General features: G+C 41.4%; 2 long non-coding RNA genes across 2 annotated transcripts in view; one reads left to right on the top strand and one right to left on the bottom strand.

The window, feature by feature from the left end:
- The window catches only part of LOC309528344, a 1,081,412-nt gene that overhangs the window by 343,994 nt on the left and 717,136 nt on the right, over positions 1 to 20,282 (bottom strand). The window contains exon 2 of the long non-coding RNA XR_014217689.1: positions 4,982 to 5,168. This is a non-coding gene — a long non-coding RNA (uncharacterized lncRNA). The remainder of the gene's footprint in view (positions 1 to 4,981; positions 5,169 to 20,282) is intronic.
- LOC309528343 overlaps positions 1 to 20,282 on the top strand; it is a 414,681-nt gene that overhangs the window by 134,677 nt on the left and 259,722 nt on the right. The gene's annotated exons all lie outside the window — the stretch shown is intronic.

The raw sequence follows: 20,282 nt of genomic DNA, 5'->3' as shown, positions 1-20,282 counted from the left end.
ATTCCCGTTCCTGCTCCCACCCTGCCATCTTGCTCCCAGTCCCGATGTCCCCAGCCGGGACTTTGACCGCTCATGAACCGGACTGTGACATAGATGGACCTATGGTCTATCTTGGTATAAGCCAGATTCCTATGTTCCTCCATATCCTGCTCCTAAACTTTGCAAAGGACAACCTCAAGAAGGAACAACCACTGGAGGTGGGATAAGGCACTGAAAGAATCAAAGCCAGATAGTGCTCATAATATTGAAATGCAGTCTTGCGAAGAATGCTGAACCTACTAGGATAAGGCCTAGGTATGTTGATATACTGTAAATACATCATGTGAAATATTTCTTCTAGAACGAGCAGGTTCTTCCAGGATAAGCTGGTGGCATGTTCAGTGGCAGCATGGTAGAATTTGGATTGGTAGGCACAATCACCCCCAAAAGTCTCAAATTGCACTAAATTTGTAATTTGTTTGCGAATGATGCGGCCAACATTTAGGGCATTGAAGTAAACCAATTTCATTGGAAGAGATATGCATGTGCTTGGCTCTCAGGTTTGGCTTTATCATAGCAACTTTCCCTGCTCCTCCTTTCGATGAAATATGAAGACCAATTTGTATCTGAAGAAGTGTGCATGCACACAAAAGCTTATACCAAGACCAAACTTAGTGGTCTCTAAGGTGCTACTGGATTTTTAATTTTTTATATATATATATGTAGACCAAATAGCACCTTTTTTCTGTCAGGGGAAGGAATATTCTGCAGGTATTTTGAAAACCATAGTCTACAGTCCTCTGAAGTGCAATGAAATGTAATGTTTTATGACAGCCGGCTGTAAATGCAACTGCTTTTTGAGCATAAACAAATTATGCTTTCCCAGCAAAAAAAATATATCTCTCTGGAAAGGAAATGTGAAGTTTTCAGGTGCAGCTTCAGCTGAGCTGGACAAATACTGTGATATCAGAGTTCAGAGATTTGTATTTGAATGTTAAATGGCTCTTTGCTGTGCTTTCATCCATTCTGCTTTATGCTAACTTCACATGAAGGGGCAACTGCTCATGAGAGGAAAGAAGAAAATGGGCTCTTAAGTCACCTGAAAATACAGTCATGCGCGAAAGGCTTCCCAGTGCGAATGGTGGTAGGGAGTTGATTATACTCAAATTGCTCAGAGCCTCAGCCACATACGTTGTCTCTGATGTGGAAGATGATGAGATGCTAGGTCTAAATGGACTATTGCCCGAGAGCATCATGGAAACTCTTGACTGTGTGTATTTATCGTGATAGGTAATGAAGGAGAAGGGGCTGCTGTGACCAGGGTTTGTCTCAGAATGCGTGCAGAGAAGGGAAATGTGTGTTTCAAACTTTGCTTTCACTTTATTTTAATTTATTTTTATTGCAAAGAACTTTAGCGGTTCTTACTGCCAAAGAGAAAAGCCACTTTTTTAAAAAGTGTGCCACAGTTTGCCTCTTCAGGAGTGTGAAGGGCTCTGGTCATCTCTACTCTGCTGTCTGAGGCTATATGTACACACCATAACTTTAACACACATTCAGAGCGCATTCTTCCCATCAAAGAATCAACTGTACAGTGGTACCTCGGGTTACCGATTGTTCGGGTTACAGACTCCGCTAACCCAGGGTTAAGAACTTTGCTTCAGGATGAGAGCAGAAATCGTGCGGCAGCAGCGGGAGGCCCCATTAGCTAAAGTGGTACCCCCAGGTTAAGAACAGTTTCAGGTTAAGAACGGACCTCCAGAATGAATTAAGTTCTTAACCCAAGGTACCACTGTACTTTGTTGTTGTTGTTGTTGTTGTTGTTGTTGTTGTTGTTGTTGTTGTTGTTTTGTTGCTGCTGCTGTTATTAAGTCAATTTATAAACCACCCTTTATCAGAAGAGCTCAACATTAAAAACACATTACAGAACATCAATGATAAAAACATAATAAAAAACATAACGACAGGCAGCGTAATAGTAAAATAATCATCATAATAAAAGTCCACTTCCCCACACTTTCACAGGCCATAGATTATTTATAGGCCTGGGTTGCTTGGAACGGCAAATTTGTGTAGGGTAAATTACGGTGCCCAAAATTATTTGAGGGGATAGAATGTGCTTCAAATGTGCTTTGAAGTTACAGTGTGTCCACAGCTTAGACTTTGTGTGGGCCACACTAGATAGGAGAATAAACATGTCATTTTTCCTTGTAGCTGTTTGGTTGTGGGCAATCAGCCCTGCTCCCTCGATGGCCAGGTGGGGCTCACTAGCTCTGGAAGGAAGGGTGTGGTTCCTCAGCTGGAGTAGGCTCAGGACAGGTGAGGGTCACCTTGCCTCCTCAAGCCCAGAGGCTGCAGTCAGCATGCAAAGTATAAAAGGGAAGCAGAGCTGAAGGGCTGTGTCTACTTAACTGCCCATGTTGGACCTCAGCTTGGATGCATGAGAGTCTCTGCAGGACTTTGGACACTGGACACATAGATTGACCCTGGACTGGGAACTTGACATATTGACTTGCTGCCAGGTAGGCCAGGGGTTCAGGACACTCAACTGCACATGCATGGATGTTTTACATGAGGCCTAGATGCTTGGTTGACTGTCACTGCTTTACCTTGCATTCCAACATGATAGACCTTGGAGAGGGAGGCTAAAGCAATGGCAGGAAATATGGGCAGTTCTCAGCACACCTTCATTTAAAAGCCTCTCAGATTTGTTTGAAAATTGGAATCAAGTAATGAGTGAAAAGGGAAGGTGGCTGAGTAAGGGGAGGAGGGAGGGAAGGATATCCTGTTGCTAGTGAAATGGGGACTGGAAAAATTCCCTGCCCCAGCCCCTAAATGAAATCATTGAAGAAAAAGGCGGCAGCTCTATAATGAGGCATACATGCTATACAAAATAATGTCTTTGTAAATAATACTTTAATGAATGCGGCTGGTTGGGGGACGGACGGACGGACATAATGACACAGCTGCAGAAAAGTAACCTAGTTAGAGGGAGCCTTCTAAATAGACTCTCTTCAGCAATGCAGTCGTCCGGCAATTTTGATGCCTTCCCTCAGCTAATCTCCCATCACCAACATCAAGTCTGTCATATTGATTTCTTGCAGGGAGGTGGTGGTGGGGAGAGAGCAGGGGTTGGGGGAAATGGTAAGGTGCCCTGCCTTTGTCAATCCAGGCCGCGGTTGCCAGGCAACGTGATGAGCTGACTCACTGGAGATCGTTTTAGTGGCCTGATTCAATGCCCCAATAGTCACCTGAGGATTTTTGTTGATTTTTTTTTAAAAAAGAAAAGCATGGGCAACGTTGAATTATTAATGCAATAAAACCAAGTGTTATGCTTCTTGTTTGTTACTGACAAAAGGACAGTGTCGGAATGAATTGATGGCTTAATGTAAAAAGGCGAGGCGGACAACTCTCTGTGCCAATTAAAAATAACACAGTGATCTAGATGATGGACAGACAGGACTCTTTTACTTAATGAAATCTGTGGAAATGTATGTAGCATCCAGTCGGTGAAGCTGGCTGCTGCTGGCAGTTAAATGCATTCTACTGCGGTGTGCAGTGACCTCTCAGACCCACCGCCCTAGTGAAGCAGAAGGTTAGGCTAACTCAATGTCACTTCTGAGGGATTTTAACAGGCTGTACCCCAGTCCTCCCTCTCTCTCTCTCTGTTTATCTATCTATCTATCTATCTAGCTAGCTAGCTAGCTAGCTATCTATCTCACTTGTATGTAAAATGTAGAGACCTCAGAACTCTACTGATTGCTGGTTTTCTAATAGTACCACATTATCATTTCTTGCAAAAACAGCAGTCTGCGAAGTGTGTGTAGACTAAAGAGGGAAACAATATTGTTCTCCTATGGAGGGCTTATCTTATTCAATTATAGAAGAAGAGGGAAATAAACTGTGAAAATCCTAACATGACATTTGCTGGCAGTGTCAGGCATATGATAAATGCAGGGCAGTTTCATAAATAGAAGTTCACTTAAAGACAGTCTTTCCAATCTGGCAAGTTTGATGCGTGTTTATAAGTAGCTCTTCCAGTGCTTTTTTGCTGGGGGTAGTCAAGGGCACGCAGTACTGGAATTCCCCTGTCCCCCCAAAAAATGTTAAAAGTGTGGCACTTACTGTAACAGTAAGTCCTTTAAAGGACTGAGCCATTTTGTATACTGCTAAGATATCTCCAGTGTTAAACTCATCCAAGCACTATTGGCTCGGTTGGATGTGCCCACATTTTTTAATTCTTATTTATTTTTGTTTGCCTCCTGTTTGCACATCCCCACTGGAAGCTGATTGATTAAAAGCAAAGGAGCTTTATGTAGAGGCGAAGGAAGGGACCACTAGGAATATAGAGGGAACTATAAAAACAATGTTTGCAACATTTTGCTCCCCCGTGTCAAGTGCCAATGTATTTCATATTAGGAAAATGGCCCGTAATAAACCCATGTGTGCGGTGTCAGAAGAAAAGTGCTTATGTTTGCCATAGGGACGTCTCTCTACCCCAGTAATTCTCATTTGCTAGCCTTAGACAGAAAGCAATGCTATAGATTTATTGGCATATGTCTTAGTCAAGGTGTTTTATGGATCATTTTGTTATCCCAAAAGGTAAAATGGGCTGGGACCATAATAATAATAATAATAATAATAATAATAATAATAATAATAATAATAAATAGTAATAAATAGCACCCAAAGAATGTAATTTGGGAACCACAGTGGGGGGACCAAAGGTCATGTTGAAACCAACTACAAACAGTTACCTACAACAAGCACTAATTATGGAATGAATGTTTATTTTTTCTTTCTGTTGATTACATTGTGTTGTGTAGTTTTTTAAATCAATAAAGCATTTAAAAAAATAGTAATAAATAAATTGCACCCAATAGCAAAACTGATAGATTTCATGGGATATTTTATGTACTATGCATTTGGGGGGGGGGTACATAAAGGAATCCTGCCAACCTAGCAGTTCGAAAGCAAGTCAAAGTGCAAATAGATAAATAGGTACTTCTATGGTGGGAAGGTAAATGGCGTTTCCATGTGCTGCTCTGATTTGCCAGAAGCAGCTTAGTCATGCTGGTCACATGACCCGGAAGCTGTGTGCCGGCTCCCTCGGCCAGTAAAGCGAGATGAGCGCCGCAACCCCAGAGTCGACCACGACTGGACCTAATGGTCAGGGATACCTTGACCTTGACCTTACATAAAGGAAACTGTTAAGTGTTAAGTGACTGACATTTGGGGATATTGTTTCCTGTGGTCATACTTCTGTAGTAGTAGTAGTATTTTGTTCCAACCCCAGTTGGTAAAGAATACAGATCACAATTTTCCACTCTATCTTTCCCCATTGGTATGATGTATGGTGTGTTTTGCACTGATATTCAACTGCCAACCCTGAAACCCTATTAGATGCTAAAAGGCTTTGATCACCAGATGGATCAAGACAGTTCAAGTAGGCCAGTAGATATCTGGAAATCTAATAATCATGCTTAGCATTTATATAGCGCTTTTTGAACATTCCACGTGCTTCACATACATTATCTCGGTAATACTCAGGCTTTGTACTGGCAATCCACTATCTGGAAAGTTCACAGTTTGTAATGATAACATATAGTGCCTTGCTAGAAATGAGATACAAAGGCACCTATTTATTACATTCTGAGATTTATCAAAATATTACTGCACTTGCCAAAGTAGTAGGTAGACAGTGGATTCCATTTTTAAATGGATTTGTACCTTTTTTACATGCCTAACACTGTACTAAACATCTATGTTTGAATCCTTATTAGCATCATTAATAATAATAATTTTATTTATACCCTGCCCATCTGGCTTGGTTGCCTCAACCACTCTGGGTGGCTTTGAACACATATAAAAACATAATAAAACATATATGCGTAATATGTTTATATATAATATACGTAATAGTATATGCATAATATTTATACCGGAATGTGAATGCCGATCCTGCCATCAGTTGCTCAGCTGCTGTACACCTTTTTAAAAAAATTAACAGCAATAGAATTATTATATTTTCTGCCATTAAAAATAAATATCAGTCCCCATCACTTTTAGTGTCAAGAGATATATTGCAGATATAACATAATACTATCTGTAGATCTCACCTATAGCTTACGACAGCAGGTGGATGAGCTATGCAGAAAAATAATGATACCATTCAGAGCAACTTGGGGAAGGGTTGGGGTCAGCAGTTTTCCTGGCATTATAGAGTCATACATACATCAGGTTACTCATTCTTCCAGAGATGAGAAAATCGAGCCATTGCTCATTTACAACCTGCAGACTCATTTAAGTAATGCGAAATCAAATTGTCCGCTGGTAGTAAGGTGACCAGGCATGTGCTGAGTTGTGACACGCCAAGAGGCAACATCTGAGTCAGAAGACCTGTCCGTTAGGGGCAGCTGCAGCAAGCCCCTAACAAAAATAGCCCCATTTTCATGTGTAATGGTCCATTCAGAGGATCAGGGGATGGGTCAGATGTAAATCACTGCAGGGAATTGATCTCTGTACAGTGGTACCTCAGGTTAAGAACTTAATTTGTTCTGGAGGTCTGTTCCTAACCTGAAACTGTTCTTAACCTGAAGCACCACTTTAGCTAATGGGGCCTCCTGCTGCTGCTGTGCCACCACTGCACAATTTCTGTTCTCATCCTGAGGTAAAGTTCTTAACCCGAGGTAATATTTCTGGGTTAGCGGAATCTGTAACCTGAAGCATACGTAACCCAAGGTACCGCTGTATTACCTTACATTGCAGAAACCATGGAGAATCAAGCCCATAATCTCATTGAGATTGCAAGAGAGGTAGACCAAGAAGTTGCAGAAAGTAGGGTTTGATTCATCCAAACTTTAAAATCCCTTGGTTTGAATGAGAAATTGAAACACAGGCATAAAACTCTCCCACTGATACCAAAGAGATTTAAATGTGCATAACCTTGTCTAGGTAAATGTATACATAAACATGGCAACGTTTTGTCTCTGCTACTCAAGTTAGATGGGAGACTTGGAAGTTTGCACTGAATAAATAATAGAATTGTAGTGTTGGAAAGACCTTGAGGGTCATCTTGTCCAATGGCCTGCAATGCAAGAAACTAAAGCATCCATCACAGATGGTCATCCAACCTCTGCTTAGAAACCTGCAAGGAAGGAGAGTCCACCACCTGCCAAGGGAGTCCCTTCTACTGCTGAACAGCTCTTGCTTTCAGAAAGTTCTTCCCGATGTTTAGTCAGAATCCTCTTTCTAATAGCATGAATCCACTGGTGAAACTTTATGCTGGCCCTTTGATCAGTAGCCCCTCCCCCTGCCTAGCCAATTATTTACTTGCATGGCGAGTTTTAGAATGAAGGGATTAGGCCTGTGCGATAATCTGCTAAATCTATTACTTCTGTGTTCTACAGGCAGAGGTTCACTGTCTTCTGCAGACCCAGTAATTACAAAGAGTGCGTGCCACTTCAGAGAGAAAATCTAAACAAAGCTGGCAAATGGGTGACAGTAGCTGTGTTCACTGCTGTTTCAGTTGGCTGAGTGAAAATTCCTTGCTCTGTGACTGAGCTGTGTCCATTCTGGGCAGATCCACACCATCTGATGCACGTATAAAGCACATGGCTTCTTCTAAAGAATCCTGGGACCTATACTTTTCTCCTAAGAGGCCTACAATTTCTAGTACCCTTAACAAACTACAGTTCTCGGGATTCTTTGGGGAAAGCCATGTGCTTTAAAATGCATTGTAAAGGTAAAGGAACCCCTGACCATCAGGTCCAGTCATGACCAACTCTGGGGTTGTGGCACTCATCTTGCTTTATTGGTCGAGGGAGCCGGCGTACAGCTTCCGGGTCATGTGGCCAGCATGACTAAGCTGCTTCTGGCGAACCAGAGCAGTGCACGGAAATGCTATTTACCTTCCCACTGGAGTGGTACCTATTTATCTACTTGCACTTTGACATGCTTTTGAACTGCTAGGTTGGCAGGAGCAGGGACTGAGCAATGGGAGCTCACCCCGTTGCGGGGATTCGAACCACCGACCTTCTGATCGGCAAGTCCTAGGCTCTTTAAATGTATGGTGCAAATCTTCCCTCTCCTTTTATCAGTGTATTAATGAATACATTTAAAACAAAAACAAGCAAAATACCCACCCGAACCCTGTATTTTTGAAATAGATTACTGTGTCAATTTTGTAGCTATAGGGGGAAAAACAGTGTAAAAAAACTATTTTCTTAGTCTGTGCCCTTACCTTTTTCCATGTTATCCTTAAGATACTTTGCTGTGGTATTAGGGAAAACTGAGAGGCATTTGATTTATTTCTTAAGAAATGTGCCTTTCTTGGGTTGCTTTCAATGTTCAAAACATTGTGTCTGAAGGAAGAAATGTTTGCAATGTAGCAGATAAAATTAGATGGAATGCAGCCTCTGACAATGAAAGTTCATGTCCCCTAGAGCAATCTCAACTTGTATCTATTAGGGAGAACGGATGGCTTCATTTTAAACATTTCTGATTCTGTTCACCTTAAAAGTGATGCACTGCTGAAATTGAACTGCAGACCTGCGGTCCCCATGGTCACAAAGCAGGCTGAAGGTATCCATAAAAAGTGACGGGCCTTTGCTCTCATTTTCACAGCGGTTGTGTGGGGTTGACTGTGAAGTCTGTAAGGTACCTAGAAAGAGAAATTGTATTATTACTGAGTTCACACCATACATTTAAAGTATCCCCCTCCCAAAAAAATACTGTCATTTGTTAGACGTTCTGGGAATTGTTGCTCCGTGAGGTGGCAAACTACAGTTCCCATGATTCTTTGGGGGCGGGGTGCTTTAAATGTACACAACCATATACCGAACAGAAAGCAAGTAGGGGAAATTCCAACCCATCTGCAAAAAGCAGTGGGATTTAACTCCCCATCAAAATCTGAAAACAACTTTTATCGTCCCTCCCGTATGGTGTGGAAAATCATGTGTTGTAATTAAATTAGCCCCTTTACTCAATCTTTGCTGTTTCTTGGCGCTGTTGATAAGGATCTTTTGATCTATGAAGCCTAAATGACTTGGGCACAGCCCATCGTATGCAATAGGCTGCATCCCCCTCTCCTGTCTGATCTACAAGTACTCGAAAATCGAGTAGGAATACCCTCCTACTAGTGACATCTGTGAGGGAAATCAGGCATCAAATGGGAGAGGGGGGGGGAGAGAAAGCCATTTGACCTCTCAAGTTGAACACATGGGTTATAGCAATCTGTTTTCTCTCCAGCATCTGGTAGTCAGAGGTATACTGTCTCCAAACATGGAAACCTCATTTAGCTATCATGGATACTTCTATCATCCTTGAATTTGTCGTAACACTTTTCAAAGCCATGGGCATCACCACCTACTCCTGTAGTAGTAATAATAAATTATTATTAATAATAATATTTTTATATGGCACCCATATGATTGGGTTGCCCCAGCCACTCTGGACAACTTCTAACAAATAAAACACAGTAAGACATCGAAAATTTAAAACTTCCCCATATATTTTGCCACATCTGTATGACGTTCCTTACACAGGTTCCCTGGAGCTGAACAATGGAAGTGTGTTGTAAAATCCTATGGCCATGGAGGGGGGAGCACGAAAAAGGATGGGAATATCCTGATGGGACAAATATCCAAAGTGCAAGTCCTGTGCAAGTACCTTCTTGACTTTTTTCCATATGAAATTCAGGTTCCAGTATACCACCTTGTAATGGAATGATAACTGAAGGAGGTTCGGCTTGCGCCTTTGACACTTGAATCCAAATGGATTCGAACATTTTGCTTAGTGTACAGCACTGAGTCTGTGTTCCCACACATGCTGGCCAGTTCAAGCACACACGGGCCACTTTGAGATGGTCTAGAGAAAGCATTTATGAATGCTATCATGCATTTCTGCTGCCCATCTACTCTAAAGCAAAGAGAGCTTACTTATTTAAGATTACAGAAAGGTGCTGCACTAGGTGGCAAATAATTGTTTCCCCAAATGCTTGATGAAGCTTAAAGCAAATGCCTAGGATAAACTGATTTTAATATATTTCAAACAGCACATATTTGGCATGCCTCCTAAAATTTGGGTTGCCAGCAAATTTCCCCCCCTCCCCCACTTTTAAATCTTTTCTTCTAACAGCATTAGAGAGTGTCAGCCGATGTGCAGTGTATATGCATGGAATGTCTGGGTCATAAGGTGCCATTCAGTGGAGGGAAACTATTTCCACTAACTATTGATGGGTAAAACAGAAGATAAAATATGACTTCAGAAGCTTATTCAAAGGAAGCCACTCAAAAGTCAGTCCCTCACACTGGATTTAAAGCCAGAGGTGAAGGCAATTCTACACCAGTAGCAGCAAATAAAAGGTACTTTAAAAGTGTAGGATTAAAAACAAGACATAAAAGGGCCGCAATGCCCTCTTTTCAAGTAACAGAACAACCTACATTATGAGCAGCATTTTGAAGTACACATCAAACCGATTCCTCCCTCCTTTATCCTTTTTAATCTCTACCAGATGCACTTTCTTTAAATTCAGGTTTTACATTCCTAACCACAACTTGTCTGGACACACTGGGAAGAGCATTGAGGGAGACATGAGTGGTGTTTCCCGTTTATTTTCTCACTTTAAAAACTGCCCATTGAAGGCTTAACTTCTTAAATATCTCTGCTTTGTAGGATTGCATTGATTTATTTTGATCCTCACTTCAGACAATCTTCAACTCTCCGTTCTAAGGAACAGTGAAGGAACACTGGGCTGATACGATACCAAAGCAAAACGAGCATCGATTTTAACACAAAACTTGGTGTGTGTAAAATCAGTGGATCAGGTTCAACTTTGGCTGGACTGTGGCCAGAATATTTAAAATTTACAAGAGCTGTTTGAAATCTCAGAAGGAATTTTGTAGGTGAGTCTTAATTGCCAGTATACATAGTCTCCCCCCCCTCCATTTTTCTGATTCCCAGGAATTTCTCAGAAACTGGTAAATGTAGCTTTATACAGAGATATGGGGTGGGTGTGTTAATAGACGTGTGCCTTTTTACTTCTATCAATTTCTGGTTTAATTAGAGCCGTTGGATCTGTGTGTTACAAGCTCTCTTGCTTCTTTCTCACATGGAGCGGGCATGTGTGAATCTTGTCTGACTGAAGCTAGGCCTCTCAAATCAATTTTATGCATTACGGCAACATGGTATGTCTTTAACTATATTTAACAGATTTCACAAAAATTTGGCAAGCCCTGACTGTTGACCCTTTGTTATAAACATCAAGCCACCTTTAATTTTTTTTTAAGGTTATCTTTTGTAGTTGTGAATGCGCGAAGGAAACTAAAGCAACTGCTTTTGTTTTGCAACATATGTGTAAACAGGGTGGGAATGAATAATAGCTTTTTTTTAAATGCTTCACAGAAAAGTGCAATACACTCCTATAAAGCCAATTTTGAGACAAAAAGGTGTTTTAAATCTTCTCCTTCGCCCTCTCCAGATAGACAGACAGATACTATTCAACATTTTCCCCCTCCCCCATTTTCCCTTCATGTTTCTAATTCATGGGCAAAGAGCATTTGCCTTTCCCCAGGATGCATCTCTTCCATATACCAGGGAGTTAGCCTGAGGCCATACCTATATATCTGATCCATGCATAATGAAGCATGAAGCTGCCAATTGTCGAGAGCGTCTGCTGTGTCAGAGACTGATAGGCATTTCATTTGCTCGCTCCCGAGGGCCCACCACACATCTCAGGGTTCATATAGTATTTATTTTAGGCCCTCACATTTCTCATCTGTGAACTTCACACCATGTGTATGATGAGCAACACACGCTCCAGCCTGAAGAAAGCTCTCCAGGTAGTTTCAAATGTAATTTGAGAGAGAGAAAAGAGAAAGAACATGGCGCCAATTACGAACGAAGGCTTGCATGGGAAGCGAAGGAAGATTAAGCCTCTTGCACACAACAGCTGTGTGGGGCTTTCAGAGGCTGATGACAGCAGCCCCTTGCCTCTTATTCTAATCGGGGATGGATTCTAATAAGAGGCCCTGTTTAATAAGGAGACTACTTTGCATATGGGCCCATAGGGATTCTGCTGTGCTGTGCACCGAGCAACTGTGCATTTTGCAGAGATTATGACAATTGCATTGTGGTCTTTTGGTGTATGTTTGGCAGAGGGGCAGGCTAATCTAGTGAACAGCAGGTCCAAATTCTGTGCTCCTTTGAAATCTGAGCAGGGAGTAATGATCCTGAAGTAATTGCTTAAAACTGCTGAAAATGTGATCTTACCACACCAGCCAACTGAACACTGTATTGGTTCCCTAAATATAGGCTTGTCAGATAAGGCATAGGATTTTATATTTGAAGGTGTGCATGTGCTTTTACACCTGCATTCGTCATACTGTGGAATTGAGAAAACCTCTTGTCTGAGTTTGTCGTATGGCCCTCAATATTAGGAAATGGAATAAATTCTGCAATCACTCACCAGCCCTTTTGTTTGTTTTGTTTTCATAACAGCAGGAAATTGAGATGGGACATGTGATCTGAGCCTATCAATAGAGGTATCAGAAAGTATGTTCACAGAAGGCAAACAAAATATTCCATTTACATCATACTATTGCTTTGAATATGTAGGTCCTTTGATATTATGTATACCACCTATAGCACAATCTTGAAGTCTACTGGTCAGAAGGAAATTCTATTGAGTTCAATAAGGCTATATGACTGTAGCCTTAGGTTGAATCTAAATTTTACTCCGAGTAGATCCACTGAAATTAATGGATCTAGTTCAGCCATATTTATTAATTTAAGCAAGTCTACTCTGGGTATAACTAACATTGGACTCAACTCTTAATGACTGTAACAAAAACCTATTCATACATTGCATCAAATGCATGAGAGCAGATTGTTTATGTGAAGTATAATTACACAAAGAACCAATGTAGTGTAGTGGTTAGAGTGTTGGACAGAGACCTGGGAGACCCGGGTTCAAACCCTCACTTGGTCATGAAGCTCACTGGATGACCTTGGGCCAATCACTGCCTCTCAGATCAACCTACCTCCCAGAGTTGTTGGGATTAAATGAGGAAGGAGAGAACCTTGAGCATTTTGGAGAAAAAGAGGGTATATAAATGCAGTCAAGCAATAATAATAATAATGATTCCCATGCAGTTCAAACAACATGAACTATGCTTGCGAAAGTCTCCTCTTTTTCAGGCTGGTTGACATCAGCCCAAATGCTGGGAAATACAGGACTGTGGTTCTGTGGGTTCCATCCATACCTTTCATGTGTCATTTGTATGGCCTAAACTCTACCAAGGTAGTCACAGCCAGGCCAAATGTTGTACCTTGAAAAAGACTAGGGCTACATTCCTGAAAAAAAGGAAAGCACATATAATTCCTTTGACATGAATGAAACTTAAGTATACTTTTAGTCCAGATGGGCTCATTTGAGTGTGCGTAGGTTTCAATCCTATTAGCACACCCACCTAGGGACCAGTGCTCAGAATGAACTAGTTCGGTTTAATGAAATTTACTTACTTATTTAGGATTTTTATATACTGCTTAATCATTAGCACTTCCATTAGCACATAATAACAAGCCACGCAGAAAATTTAGCAATGAAACAATAAAAAAATAATAACTTGAAACAAAAAGCCTTCATAAGATGCTTGCTGGAGCAAGAAACTGCAGCAAAGATGGTTCCTGTCGAAACTCCATTGGGAGGAAATGCCACAGCCTTCAGTCCACCACACCGAATGCACTGGATGATAGTTTACAGAACTTGGGGGCGAACTAAATGTGAATTAAGTTCATATTGAGATAGAAATTTAGATGATTTCTAGTTCATTTTCAGGTTCATTTTCTTACATATGTTATTTATATGTTTTTCCTAGTCTTTAAAAGAATATTTTATACTTCGGTGCAGCAGCTTGTAACGTTCTGAATGGCAAACATTATTTGGTGAGAATCATTAGGAGCTGTGATCTGAACATAAGCTGGATGAGTTCATTTTGTAAAGGGGCAGAAATGAACTGGAATTATTTCCCTTTTGGACATGTTCAACTTGAACTAGTTCCTTTTTTAAAAAAACTTTCCAAGCTCTGCCTAGGACGTAACTTTTTAGATGACTTGCATAGTAATTTATTGATAGCTTGCTTCAAATTGCATGCTGTGTAGGCATTTGTAGATCTAGATATTTCACATTTATACAAGTGCATATGGCAGATTGAATCTAAAATAGATGGCACACAAATAGATTCTATGTGAGTGTCTTTGTACAGTGGTACCTCGGGTTACAGACACTTCAGGTTACAGACTCCGCTAACCCAGAAATAGTACCTCTGGTTAAGAACTTTGCTTCAGGATGAGAATAGAAATTGCACTGTGGTGGCATGGCAGCAACGGGAGGCCCGATTAGCTAAAGTGGTACCTCAGGTTAAGAACAGTTTCAGGTTAAGAATGGACCTCCAGAACGAATTTAGTTCTTAACCGAGGTACCACTGTATTTGGTGTGTTTAAATTAACACATAATGGGGCAAGTCAAATCAGATCCAGTCACTTCCCTGTATGTGATGGGAACAGAGATAATTAACACAACTTAACATCCTTGGTCACCTCTTATATTGCACGCGCATACACACACACACACACACACACACACACACAGATTAATGTGAAAATGCGTCTGAAAAGCATTGCCACTGTACACTTGGGAACATGACCCAGACTGGAAATTGACTAACTTGTCTGTCCCTACAAAACACAGAGATACACTGCAGAATATTTGCTCAACGTCCTTTATGTAGGGATTTTGCTATGCTCTCTCTGTATCCATACACTTGCTTTCCAAGGGTATGTTACATGTGTAATTTGTAGGTGGTTTTCTTTTTTTGATGCAATCCAGCAAAAAAAATGAGGGTGAAGTGTAAATACCCTGCTTGCTTCGTAATACAGCAGGACTATCTGCAGTGCAGGCCTTCTCTCGCTCTGCTAATGGGATTCAGCCATGATGAGGAGGGACCACCCTCTAATGGAGATAGGCAGTAGTTCGGCTCCAGCAAGTCATTGTAGCATTGGCTTTCAACCGTGCCTTTGTAGCAAGATGCAACGAAGCAGAGACTCAAGTGGTGCCTTTGTAATGTAGCAAACTGTTGTCCAAAAACGATTTCAGCGCTTTTGCCAGAGAACAGCTCCCTTTAGTCTCTATTTGCATTGGAGCAGATATACACACACACATACCTTCTGCCAAAGAAGATGAAATATTTCAGATTTAAATGGTGGGGACTCGTACGAATCGCCAAAGTAACAGAAATATTGCTGGTTGTAGTAATTCAGACCCATTTGCCTCAAAAGAGATTTTGTTGATGTGCCTTGCAAATGTAAAGAAATATGGTCTTTTTGCTTCAAGTCTTTATTTTTATGCAACATTTCATGAAGCTGCCATGTTTAATATCTGGAGCAAAAAACTCTTGTTTTCTGCAGAAGTCTGGGTCAGAAAACTCTGCTTCTTCTGTTAGTAAAGAAGGATATTGCAGAATGACAGTGAACAAGAGATATACAAATGGCTGTTTGGGGTTTTTTTGGGGGGTGCATATCTAAATCCATCTGTTATCTAAACCTCCAGTAGCCCCTCTAGCAGGTATTGAAACTTCACCTCTAGAAGAATTTAAAGCTAGATGGCCTTCTCAAGGGGGTGGTTCTGCAGGAAGCCAGCCCCACAAGATATATGTAAGCTTTATTCCTTCATTTGTTTTAGCACTCAAGCTGGAATGCAAGCTTTTAAAAGGATACATAGATTCTTCAAATGCCAGGGTGTGTGATTCAAACCTCTGCACCTGCAAGACCTGCAGAGCTGCTGAAATTGGAATCATTTTCAGCACCAGATCAATAATGTCTAATTGTCCTCATTTGAATAGGCAATTATTCATATTCTACTTTTGCTAAAATTCATCTGATTAAAATCTGGCGATGCCTCTCTCTAGCTACCATGTGGTGTTGCTGTATTCTTTTTTCTTTTCTTTTTAAAGAGACAACTTATTTCATTGGGGAGGTGCAAAGTAAATAAAGTGTTATTACAGGCATCACCTTCCCTATTTTGTGACCTGTTCCGGGGATGGGGTATATTTACAAGTGAAACTGAGAGCTTTGATTCTAAGGTTGCAATCATGAGGTGATGTATTAAGGTTTCTTGGGAAGTGAATATAGCATATCTCCAAGACAGATCAAAACCATTTAAGTGGTTCAGTAAAGAGCTTTCTGCACACAGTGATATCCCTATTCAAAATAAGATTCTGGGTTTCCTTACTGATAGAGAAAAGTTAGTCACTTAAAGAGATTTGGAGGTCAAGAATAATCAGCAGTATTCTTGCAGGCCTCTAGTACAAAATTTCACCAACTTTGAAGATAGAAAGATAAACATAAGCATGACAGGAGGGTTTTGTTTTTTTTAATGAACCTGTCATATTAGGGCAGCTTTTCTATAGGCAGAATTGCTCCGATATAACCCAATATTCTGTTGCATTCTGGGAAGTTGTCTCAGTGTAATGGCTGCCAGCTAGGAGATGTGGGAGGTTAAAAAGCAAGGTTGATTCTTGCCAATTTTCATGAAGGAGGCCAATGGAAAGTGGGTTCTTTGGCCTATTATGGTTGTAAGATGATTTTTTTTAAATCATATCCCAAGATCTTCTGAAAGGTAGGGCATTCTGAATCCATAAAATAAATTTGGCAACTGAATGAAATTCTAACATCAACCCTCTAAAAAATAAAGTAGATTCCCCTCATGTTTATTTATGTACGGATCAATCCAAGTACGTTGGTTGCCACACTGATTAAAGGAAGTATGTGTGCTGCTCCATCTTTTAACCCATCTTTTGTCATCTTAGCATTTTCCTGCGCTCAAAATTATTTTCATGCATGGTGCAACGTGCAAAGCCAATAAAATGGAACATTCACAAAACTCAGTGAGGAGATTAAAGCCCCTGATTGATTAACAATTTACATTTCTAAGGATGCTTTTATCTAGGATTCCAAACTTTCCACATGTTGGAGTTACCGATGGCATCAAGATTCGATAAGATCTGATTCACAATGTGAATCTACCTAGCTTGCAGTATGCAAATATATTTCTTGGTGTGCCTGGAAATGGAATTCTGCTCTCAGTCTAAATTGAGAATACGGTGACTTTTGTTCTTCAGACTAGGTGCTCAGAAAGGCAGCAGCTTTGTTAGTGTGTGACTGGCAAATGTCATTACTGAAATGAACTTAGAGAAGTATTTATGAAGCACTTTGAGGATAAAGCCCTAGGCTCCACCCCCTACAAGAGAGAAGCAGTTCCTAAAAAGCCATCCTTTTCTGCGCTTCATCTGCATTCTCTGGTCTCCCATCTGATGCATTTTGTGTGCCACTGGGCCAATGAGGTAGGTTGGGGTGCACGTCATTCCTCAGGCCTAGAGGAAGGTGCCCTTGAGGCCCATAGCTCTGGCTTCATGTGCCCTGGGGCTGCAGGATCTGCAGGTTCTTGTCCACCAGTCATGGATTCAGTACCCCCTCTCTGATCACCAGCCTCAGGCTGAGAGTCAGATATCCAGTCTGGTTCTTTGGCCAGTGACTTTGCATCCTCTGTCTCTGTGTCTTCATTGCCTCTGGCCTCTGGGACCATGAATACAGCTGACTTTCCCTGGGGCCGAGGAGCAAGATCCTCCCATACTACTTTGCCGGTGCGCAGGGAGCACACCACAAAGTGAAGCCGTAGCACCTGAATCATTTACCCTTTAAGGGTCTGCAGTTGTCCTAAAAAGAGAACAGAGCATAGGCTGGAATCAAGGAGGCTCAAAAGGTCTAAACTCACCTCCAGGCCTCGAGTGTACACATGCAAAAGTGGCATAGACTAGTGGCATCCATCTCTACCCAAGGCCACTCTGAGTTCATAGCTGGATAAGGTTTGGACTGATGACTTCTCAGCTTGCATTCTTAGCCACTATGCTATGCTAGCTCCCTGCACATTGAGAAAGTCAAAGGAGAAGAGAGCTACAGAGCATCCCCCAGGGCCCCAGGACAGGAAACTGCTGCACAGGAAAGGAGAGTGCAGGGGAAAGAAGAAGTGTGAGTTTCAGAAGGCTCCAATAATGCTGGGAAGATGGAGATCTATCAAAGATTCTGTTGCTGTTATTCTGAAATGAGACCTCTCTCTTGAACCATGTGATTTACTAGTTTATATAATTTAATTAGCTCTGCCTTTGATGTACAAACCACAGATATGCTGCAGTTCCTCAAATAGCCTTTTTTCCAGGCTATAAAAAAAAGCAGGTGCTGCGTTACTGGGCTTGAAATCACATCTGATGCTTAACTTAATCAGCTGTACTGATTTTGTACATAGTTTCCGTGTGTGTGTGTGTGTGTGTGTGTGTGTTTGTAAGTGTGTAAAATCTTAGGGAGCTTTATGTAGGGTGTTTACAGTGATTGGCCAAAACAGAGATGTCACTACCAAGCAACAAGGGAAGTTACTGGTTGTGCATGCACCTGGTGATTGTCTAAAATTATGGTATTACCCTGCATTCACTGGTCTACCTTCATAGTTCCCAACATTCACTAGATGTGTAGGATCTGTGATACTTGCCGACAGTTCTTGCATTTTGGACATGCATTAATTGTGGGGGTGTGTGTGTGTGAAAATCAACATATAAATGAATATGTAGAATTTAGCAGATTAGCTATGCTTGAGCAGCAGATTCTGCTCTTAATCTGGCCAGTCTAACATTTGATTAGGGGTTAGCCTGATGCAAGGAAGGGCAGGGCTCTGTGGGCAAGAGGAAATTATGAATTTAGCCTTCCATGTCACTGTTAAACCTCCAGGAGCCTTAAGTTCCTTTGTTACCTGGCTGCCTTTCTTGTAACAAGAGCTTGTAAATGACTGGTACAGTGGTACCTCAAGTTAGGTACTTAATTCGTTCCGGAGGTCTGTACTTAACCTGAAACTGTTCTTAACCTGAAGAACCACTTTAGCTAATGGGGCCTCCTGCTGCTGCCGCGCCGCCAAAGCACTGTTCTCATCCTGAAGCAAAGTTCTTAACCTGAAGCACTATTTCTGGGTTAGCGGAGTCTGTAACCTGAAGCGAATGTAACCTGAAGCATATGTAACCTGAGGTACCACTGTACACTGATTTCCTGAGAGAACACTTTGAGCAAAGGAGAAACTTAATAACTAATAGGTGCCAGTGAAATGCAGTAATGAAATTTAGCCATGTTTTGAAACAGGCATTTTAGCTTAACCAACATTTAAACTACCTAACGAATATTTGTTTGTTCGTTATTAAATTTCTATATTGCCCTTAAAACTACAACAGTCTCTTCTGCGTCTTGATTTTCAAAGGAGCACAGTGCCTGAACCTCACCCCACCCCAGAAATCTTGCTGTCACTCAGAAGACAGTGGGGTGGGTGACGTCCAACTTTTGTAGCAAAGGGAGGAGTTATGTGTCTCGACAGGGATTATTTTCGTCACAAGTCTTTTTAGAAACGTGGAGGTTCGGGGGTGCAGAAATGTCTGCTTGAGACAAACATTTTGAGTTCGACATCCTTTGAATGCTTTAACAAATACTGCGGAAACGTAAAAGAGACCCAATGATCTGCATTCTGGGATGGTGAGAACAAGCAGTCCGTAGCAATTTGGATGCTGATGTTAACATTTAACCATGAAATTCTACATTCAGGTTTCCATAATTAAAATCGTGACATCAAAGTGTCAGAATGGTAGAATGAATATAGACTATAGAATTTACTAAATTCTATTGGGACTCGACTGTCAAATAGTGGTTGGTAGGGCATGTCAGCAGTCGCAAGTCTAGCTTCCCAGCAAGCGTATCTCTGTCACTTACTGGGAGATGGAGGCAAAGGGGTGAGGTGGACAGGTTGGCACTGTATGAGCACACGGGTGGAGCCAATCTGGTGCTCTTGGCAGTACCTCTCCCCCTCCCCCTTCACTAGTTGGGAAGCTAGCATTGTCACCCAGCAGGTGAGCTGCTTCTGCCCACATTTTGATATTTGACATGCTTACTGCTACAGATGATGGCATCAAATATTTGAGGAATAGTCCTCCAATATACCACTACCTAGTGAATGTCGTTTGGGTGATATGAACCATCAAATTTCACAGAGGAGAATTCTGAAGATAGTTTTAGAGCCAATTCTTTCCAGGTGTTACCTGTTCCTTTCAGCAAATGCCCAAGTCACATTTTCTCTTAACCTCTCCCCCTGTTTTTAATAAATGCAGTCAGATAGCTTCGTGTTACTTCCCTCTTAACGTTCTTTGTGGATTCCCACCCCACAT

This window comes from Podarcis vaucheri (genome assembly GCF_965113315.1).
Source record: "Podarcis vaucheri genome assembly, chromosome: 3".
In the NCBI taxonomy this organism is placed as follows: Eukaryota; Metazoa; Chordata; class Lepidosauria; order Squamata; family Lacertidae; genus Podarcis; species Podarcis vaucheri.
The sequence above is the reverse complement of the archived record's forward strand: the minus strand, read 5'-3'. Positions and strand labels throughout refer to the sequence as shown.